The 9,377-nt window shown below is 35.2% G+C and overlaps 1 protein-coding gene across 1 annotated transcript in view; it reads right to left on the bottom strand.

The window, feature by feature from the left end:
* Positions 1-9,377, bottom strand: part of PDZD8 (PDZ domain containing 8) — a gene marked incomplete at its 5' end in the record, with an annotated part of 117,416 nt that overhangs the window by 96,376 nt on the left and 11,663 nt on the right. The gene's annotated exons all lie outside the window — the stretch shown is intronic.

Below are 9,377 nucleotides of genomic sequence, written 5' to 3'. Positions count from 1 at the left end.
GATTCTTTATTGTAGAGATGAGTTCTCGCTGCCCAGGCGGGTCTCGAACCCGCGGGCTCAGGCAGTCCACTCACCTCAGCCTCCCAAAGGCGCGGGATTACAGGCTGAGCCACCGAGCCCGGCTCGGGAGTGATCATTTTCCAAATGTTTCTTCAATTATCAAGCTTCAGAGGCAGAACTCCTTCAAATGAGTTCCCCTGCTGCATTACATATAATTTACAAAACCTCAGCTAGTCATAACTCTTACAGTATGCATTATTATGGAAATTATGGTACACTAATATAAAACTATAGAGAACAAAGTAAAAATAGTTCAAAACATGGATAGAAGAGATCGATATTTTACTGTTGACCAAATGTACAGCAGTATTTGTTTAAGGTGAAAGCTCTTCTAGCCCAGTAACATTGTGTCCTTATCTACAACTAAAAAAACATACTTTTCACCATTCACCACTAAGGGGAAAAATGAAATTGACTTTCTATTGAGTGGCTGATAATGATCAAGTTTCCAAAAGAGGCAATTCAATAAAGTCTGCTAAATACTATATTTTGACTTCATTTAAAAAATGGTTCAAAATACTCTTAATTTTCTATATTAGTAAACCATGAGCATAAATTTCAAATTTTCAATTTTACTTAGGCACTTCAATTGATATTATATTAAAAGAACAATTCATACACCAAGATCCTCCATACTACCAAGGTTAGTACCACCATATTATTTCTCCTGAGGAATTATATCCACTAGCCACTCTGATCCCATACCTACCACAGCGTGGTAATAAGCTCCTTTACACTAATCAAGCTCTACTTTAAAGTTACCTTCTCTCCTTAACCTGCTCGTTCCCGCCATCTGGTAATGGCTTCTTCATCTGTGTTCTTTTTTTTTGAGTTGGAGTCTCACTCTGTCACCCACACTGGAGTGCAGTGGCCGCTCCTGGCCACCGCAGCCTCACCTGCTGGGCTCTGGTGATCCCTCTGCCTCAGCCTTCCGAGTAGCCGGAATTACAGGCATGCACTACCATGCCTAGCTGCTTTTTTTGATTTATTGTAGAGATGAGGTCTCGCTGCCCAAGGTCTCGAACCCGCGGGCTCAGGCAATCCACTCACCTCAGCCTCCCAAAGGCGCGGGATTACAGGCTGAGCCACCGAACCCGGCACTCATCTGTGTTCTAAAAACACTTAATATATACACTTCTACTTTGCTACTAATCACCTTGTTTATATACTTCCTTCTCTGTCTTTCCAGCTCCCACACATGACTGCTTCCTTCCAACTAAATTGTGAGTTGCCTGAGAAAAAGAAGCTTACATTATAGGAAGCAGTATAGAACAGTGGTTTGGAGCCAAACAGCTTGGTTTGGAATCCTATTGTACTACTTCCTAGCAATATGACCTTGAGCAAACTTCTGACCTTGAGCAAACTCTGAGACTGTTTTCTCAGACGCAAAAGGATAATAACTACCTACCTCACAGTGCTCTTATAATAATTGCCTGGAAAAATGAAAAGCACTTAGTATCAATACTTTAAATTTCTCTGAACATCTTCAAAAGTTTCTAGAAGAAATTCCCTGAGGGTTTTGTTGGTCTGCTCTATTACAACTATGATCTACTTATCTTTTTTTCTTAAGTTATTATGTGTATGCTTTTCTCTTTTCTAAAACCATAGGAGTCTTACATCTTGGATAAGACACATACTGATCTGCACCTCATTCATATTTACTCATTGTATTTACTCATTATAATGAGCAAGATCCAGGTTTCAGTTTAATTGGTAAACTATCAATTGGTTCACTTCATCTTCATTCCTTTTTATCCTCTCTATCAACTGAGAATTTCCTGTAGATTCTATTTTTAGAGACAACTGTGTTAAACCTGAAATTGTCTAACATTAACATAATTTTCCATCTTACTATCATTTAATAAGCTAAAAAAGGACAAACTCAATTTGAAGATTATCATTAAAATTTAAAAATAAAACAAAACACTTACAAATACTAATTTATTCCACAGAATGTTAAATATAAAAGATGATTCCACAGATATCCAATAATTGGAATCTCATCATTTTACTGATGAGAAAATTAGAAACTAAAGATGAGAAGTATGCCCAAGATCAGGCTGTAGACATGAGTCTAAAAACATAGGTACACTGACATCCAGGATAGCACTCTTTTAAGAATAAAGTTATATTTAAATGTACCACACTCGCTCTATGAAAAAGATACCTGCACACTCATGTTTATTGCAATATTCACAATAGCAAAAACATGGAAACAACTGTGCTGCCCATCAAAAGAAGACTGGATTTTTTAAAATGTGGTACATACACACGATGGAGTATTACGCAGCCATAAAGAAGGGCAAAATTATGAACTTCACATAAGTTCATGGATGGACATAGAATCTATAATACTGAGTGATCTAGCACAGAAGCAAAGAACCGAGTATCACATGTTTTCACTCATAAGGAAACCTTGAACAACTATCATAATAGTATAAGAAAGGGATTGGCAGTAGTGGAAAACTACCAGAGGAGGACGGAGGAAGGAGCAGTAGTAGTGGGAAACTTCCAGGGGAGGGGGGCACACTTATTAACAAGGGTACCTGCATAATGAACATTTGTATACCTAACTCTGAATTGTACCTCACATATTAAAAATAAATTTTTTAAAAAAATTTTAAAATAAAAATAATTAAGAATTAAATACACCACACTAACAATGTTACTCATTTTTGGCAGGAGCTATGCTAGTCTTATTTTTAACTGCATTTACAAAAGCTAAATTAGGCTGGTATGATAATAGAACAATAGGTACGCTACCATTAAGGGAGATATCCTAACCTGGGATGGGGAAGAGGGAGGGAATCAAGGAGGAATAAAGGAGAAAGAGAAACATTAAAAATAGGTAGCATTTAAGTCATAAGGGGGTATTACTGAGATTACTGTCTATATGAAAAATGAGTTCATGATGGCCTCATTTGAGGTCTGGACTACTCCTTGCTTCCCTCTTCCATGATATATAATCTTTTAACTTTTAAAAAATTAAAATATTTAAAAACAAAGCATGTTATTTTTTAAACTTACAACTTTTTATAGAGATAAAATTTCTTTCAATAAAGATAATGCAGGTCAGGTGCAGTGGCTCAAGCCTGTAATCCCAGCACTTTGGAAGGTAAGAGTATTCCCTGAGCCTACGGGTTCGAGACCAGAATGGGCAACATGGTGAGACCTCGTCTCTACAGTAAATCAAAAAATTAGCCAGGCGTGGTAGTGCGTATCTGTAGCTCCAGCTACTTGGAAGGCTGAGGCAGAAGAATCATCGGAGCCCAGCAGGTCTACGCTGGGATTGCCATGTGAGACTCCAACTCAAAAAAAGAAAAAAAGATAATAAAATAGTAAATTGTTTGGAAAACAAAAGCATGCATTCACGTTTTTAAAATAATTTTTAAAACTGAAATAAAATATGAGAAAATGCTTATGTTAAACTGCTATGTGGAAAATCTGGATACAATGTTGAATAAAGTATGATCACTACTATGTAAAACAAACCAAAAAGTCTATGCTTTAAAAAGTCTACAGGATCAGGAAAATGTGAACACTAACTGGTGTATTTAATGACATTAGACATCAATGATTGTTAAAATTTATTTTATATCTGATAACAATAAGAATGCTTATCTTTGAGAGATACATACTTATTACTACGGAAAAATGTGAGAGATTTGCTTCAAAATAATCCATGGGATTGGGGGGAGCGGGAAGAGATAAAACAGGATGGGTCATGAGTTGACAATTGTTAAGGTTGGGTGATAAGTATATGAGGGTTCATCTTACTTTTCTTTTTACCTTTGAATTATGTGTGAAATTTTTCATAATAAAAAAGTTCCTTGTTTCTTAAACTGTACACCAAATATAATATAAAAGAATGAGTTCTGCAGTCTCAGAGACCTGGGTTTCAATTTGAGTAACTCATTTAACCTTTAGAATCTGTATTTATTAATTTATAAGTGAAATATCACTATCATGGTATTACTGTGAGTATTCAATAGGCCCAAAGTAAAAGCTCAATAAATTTCATCATCTTTCTTTCCCTTTCATCTTCTCCCTCCTTCATGGACTAAAGAATAGGTCGTTACTGACCGGTGACCCCCTAATCCTCACTGCTGCCTTCCATACCTATTTTTAATCTCAATCATCCTTGATCTTTTTCTTCCCTCTGATTTTCTGTTCCTGAATTTTCTGTTATTTATTCCTCACTTCTCAGTTTCTTTTTGACAAGACAGCTAAAAGTAATGTTAAGTGCTCAAGCTTTAGAGTCAATACTTGGTTTTTAATTTTGGCTTTAACACTTACTAGCATTGAGAACTTGGGCAAGTTACTTCAACTTTGAGAGTCCCAGTTTCTTCACCTAGAAAAGATAACCACCTATTTTATAGAGTTATATAAAGATTAGATGAGAAATTTCTCATAAAGCATTTGGCACAATGAGGTGCTCTAGAAATATTTCCTATCAAACTTTCTATTTATATTATTAAGGTTGGTCTCCTATAGACAGACATGTCAGACAGCAAACTACTTGCCTTCAAGGAACCATTTTGGGACTCAGCATTAACTGTGTATGACGTTCAAGTTCATGGCCATTTGTCTTCCTCAGGTCTCAGATTCCACAGGGCCATGATTTTAGTCCCCATACTAGTTGATTTTTTAAAAATTGTATTTGTGATGACATCAACTTGCAAGTACAAGAGAACAAATTAAGAATAGTGAGGCTGGGTGTAGTGACTGATGCCTGTAATCCCAACACTTTGGGAGGCAAAGGTGGGAAGATAGCTTGAGCCCATGAGTTCAAGACCAGCCTGGGCAACATAGTGAAACCTCATCTCTACAAAAAATAAAAATAAAGCTGGGTGTGCCTGTAGTCCCAGTTACTCAGGATGCTGAGAAAGACGAACTGCCAAAGACCAGGAGGTTGAGGCTTCTGTGAACCGTGATCGACATCATTATACCACTGCACTCCAGCATGGGCAACAGAGTGAGACTCCGACTCCAAAAATAAAAATGAAGTAATGAGTATGCCTCCCTACCTTATAACTAAGCTTACATTAAACTGGATATATCAAGAAACTGACATAAAGAAACTTATGGAGAGTTGTTCCATTTATGGAATTCCTTGGTGTGTACTATACAGTACTCCAGGAAATGATTTTAATTACTGTACTCTTACAAAGAGAAAAGTACTTCTGAATAGTTATGAAACTAGTAAGAACAAGGATAACAAATAACTGTTACAAAAAACCTTCTCCCACTCATCCATAAACCCTCTATCTAATATGAAATGCTCACTTTTATCCAAGCTTCTAATTCTATATAGAATGATCAAGATCTTAAACACCTCACAATATTCTGAAGTGGTTTTATATATATATATTGAACCAAAGATATTCAAGGCTGCAGGTCTCTCATAACAAAGCTCAAATGGCTGTTGACTCAAAGGTGAGTCAATGTTAACTGATATCCTATGCACAAAAGAGACAAGGTATCAAATGAGACGAGTTGCTCAGGGAACTAAAGTAATTCTCTTGACCATGACAGACAAATTTCATATCTTCTTAGGTTCATCGTAACCCACAATGTGAGAGCCCTTAACACAGACTGTGATGGAAATTGCCAGCTTTCACAGAGCTAAAAACTGGGCAATCCAAACTGCTAATCTCTCCTGTTCTTCACTACTAGCTCCCCAACACATGCCTTTGAATAACAATATGTAACAAGTATTACTTTATGTTTCTAGCACTTTGTCTGTAAATTATGCAATACTTCCTTATACATCCTTGATTCTCACACCTCATAACAATGTAAATATTATAAACCATATTTTACATCCAAGGAAATAAAAATTGAACCAGCTTGTGAAAATTGCAATAGGCCAGGCGCTGTGGCTAATGCCTATAATCCCAGCACTTAGGGAGGCAAAGGAGCCCAGGAGTTTGAGACCAGCAACACAGCAAGACCTCATCTCTCAAAAAAAAAAAAAAAAATCAAAAAATTAGCTGGACATGGCTGCATGTGCTGTAGTCCCAGCTACTTGGAAGGCTGAGGCAAAAGAACCACCTAAGCTCAGGAGCTGGAGACTGCAGTGAGCCGTGAGCCATGAGCCGTGGTCATACCACTGCACTTTAGTCTAGGCAACAGAGTGAGACTCTGGCTAAAAAAACAAAAAACAAACAAAAACTATAACGAATTCATTCAACCATGTATGACTTACAACACCAAGGTGTACAAGAAGTACTAGACAGCAAATGAAAATAATACATACTCATATTTATTAACGCTGACTGAGAAAGTGAGGCAATAGAAGTAGCTCCTTTACATATGGTAAAAATAAATAAACTTCAGGTTAGATCAGCAGTTATCAACATTTTATTCTTAGGACTCCTATAAACTTTATAAAATTATTGCGGTCCCCAAGGAGCTATTGTTTATGTGGACTATATCTATTAACATTCCCCATATTCAAAATAAAAAATGATAACATTTTTAAGCATAAGAATACACAAGCTCAGGCTGTCAGAGTGGCAGTATCATCATATATCATTTAACTTCTGGAAAATTCCACCATATTCTTGTGAAAGAATAAGGGTCATTTTTGTATTATTATGAGAATAGTTTTGACTTGGTAGACAATCTCCCTTCCCTGCAAAGGTCCTTGAGATCCAAAGGGGTCCCTAAATCACACTTTTAAAAAAAATTAATTTTAAATTTTTGTAGAGATGAAGTCTCTGCTCTGTTGCCCAGGCTGGTCTTGAACTCTTGGGCTTAAGTGATCCTTCTGCCTCAGTTTCCCAGTGTGCTGGGATTATAAGTGTGAGCCACCGGTGCCCAGCCCTAAGTTATAGCTTGAAGCCACTGAATTAGACCTTAACGACTCTGTCATGGCAATTATTTTTAAATTCTAAGCTGGAACCCATTACCTACTTTACACTGTTTCTCACTACTAGATTTTTAAAAATATCTTGAAAGGACTGATTTACTTTATTCCCTCTTAGTACCAACTCTCTGCAGTGCATTGTACTCTGAACAAAAATTTTATTACACATTTACCAAATAAACTGAATCTCTTCTGAACTCTTGTGGATTAGGGAAAAGAAAACACTTTAAAGCAAAATTATCACTACCCTACTGTTATGGTAAGGACGTGAACAATGAAGTATGAAGTCTGGTCTTCTTAAATTAGTCAAATGTATCAAATAGACCAAAACTCCTTTCCCAATATGAAGGAACAACAAAAAATCTGAACAAGAGAAATGAGAAGTTAATATAGTCAGCCCTCTGTTTTTGTGGGTTCTGCATGCATTAATTCAACCAATCCCAGATCAAAAATATATTCCATATATATATGTAGGAATATATATATATATGAATATATATATATATAGTTGTTTTGTCTGTACTGAGCATGAAGACCTTTTGCTCTTGTCATTATTCAATAAACAACATAGTATATAACAACTACGTAACATTTACATTGTGTTCAGTGTTATAAGTAATCTAGAGATTATTTAAAGTATACAAGAGGATACGCTTAGGTTACATGCAAATACTGCACCATTTTATGTCAGGGGCTTGAATATCTGTGGATTTTGGTCTCCTGGGAGGACGGGATCCTAGACCCAATCCCCAAGGATACCGAGGAATGATTACACTTTTAAGGTTATAACTGTCTGACTTTCTCTTAGTTTTTCTCTCCAAAATGAAAGCAAAACATCTTCTGAAGTATGTGATTTTAACACTATCCATATCTCTTAGTTTACAATTATCTAAAGTTAGAACTTATTAAATGGAAATATTTCTAAGATAAGCAATTAGTATTTGCATATGAGAGAAATCCTTATATTAAATTTATGCCAGGATAAGACGCAGCCAGCAGAAATAATACAGAAGTAATAAATAATGTCACTTTTCACTTACATAATTGCTTTCCCTAGGAACTTTAAAAATTTTAAGATTTTTATTTCATTCAATCTCAAAAATAACAAATTGCATAACTTGTCAAAGAATATACTGAAACAAATCAACAGTAATTCCAGAAATAAAACAGAAATTCTTCATTTTCTAATTCTACTGTTTCGGGGCAAGAGGCTAATAATTTCAAAGAAACCTGAAGAGCACAGATATCTTCAGCAATTATTGCCACAGAATCTGGGTCAATAAATGCCTGTTGGGTGGTACGAATCTCAGAATTATTGAATCCAAATCCGAATTATGTAGTACTAAAAATATTTTAATAAGCAACTTACTCAAATACTTCAAGTAATTTATTCAGTTACTTTAAGCAATTTACTTAAAAACGAGTTATAATTTAGATACATTCATGGACTTTTCTTTTACAGATTAAGACTGTCAAGAATTTTCTCCTGATATTTTATTAATCTCAAAATATCTGAAGTAAATTCAATGTGTGCTACCCACCACTCCACCATTAGCGAACAAGAGGACATATATTTTACCACAAACATTTAGTTAAATTCTTCCCATGTCAAGAGTCTGCCATTCTGGTTCTGATTAAAAATACAAAGAGTTAGACACTGAGAACAAATAACAGTTCCAAATACTGAAATACAGCAGAGATCGCTTGTCCCAAATTTTACAGAAAATATTATACCTAATAATAGTGAGAACAAAATAAGATTTCCAGTGCATAATAAAAATAATTACCATATAAATGAAAATAGCTATAATAGAATGGCTCTTATTTCAGCCACAGTAAGTTTCAGAGAACAAAGACCTCTGAATTATTGACTTGCAAGACCAAATGACGAAGGTAGTGAGACTGTGTAGTCAGCAATCATCCTTAGTAATGAACCCAATATATATGAAATATATATCCTTAGTATAAACCCAGTATCTATGAAAAACTATTGTGTAAAAAGGATGAAATATTAGCATACAACACAAACACCAGATGCACTATTTAGCACATACTGGTATCTCTATGGAATAGTTTTACTGAAGAACAGAACAGTCATTTTCCAAAATATAGATTCTTGTAGCCAACTACTAAATAAAAATATCTCCGCATCTACTTGAGATTTTGCAGTAAAAAACAATAGTTGATTATAAATGTAGATTATTCAGGTAGGATATAGAGTTGATGCTGGAAGGAACATCATTTCTAAACATAGGCTGCAAATACCTGTTTAACTGGCACATACCTACCAATGACATAATAGGTACTTAACACAAAATAATAAACCCAATATTTTTTACTATGCTATTCATAGTGTTTCTTGTTTTTAAGTACATACCAACAAGAACTCATTATGCTGGGAAGTGGGAAATTTTCTAGCCGTTTTTTTTTTTTTTTTTATTTTTTA

Source organism: Carlito syrichta, unplaced genomic scaffold (genome assembly GCF_000164805.1).
Source record: "Carlito syrichta isolate Samal-C Ts95f unplaced genomic scaffold, Tarsius_syrichta-2.0.1 Scaffold305155, whole genome shotgun sequence".
NCBI lineage: Eukaryota > Metazoa > Chordata > Mammalia > Primates > Tarsiidae > Carlito > Carlito syrichta.
Note: the sequence above shows the minus strand (reverse complement) of the source record. Positions and strands in the feature narration are given on the sequence as shown.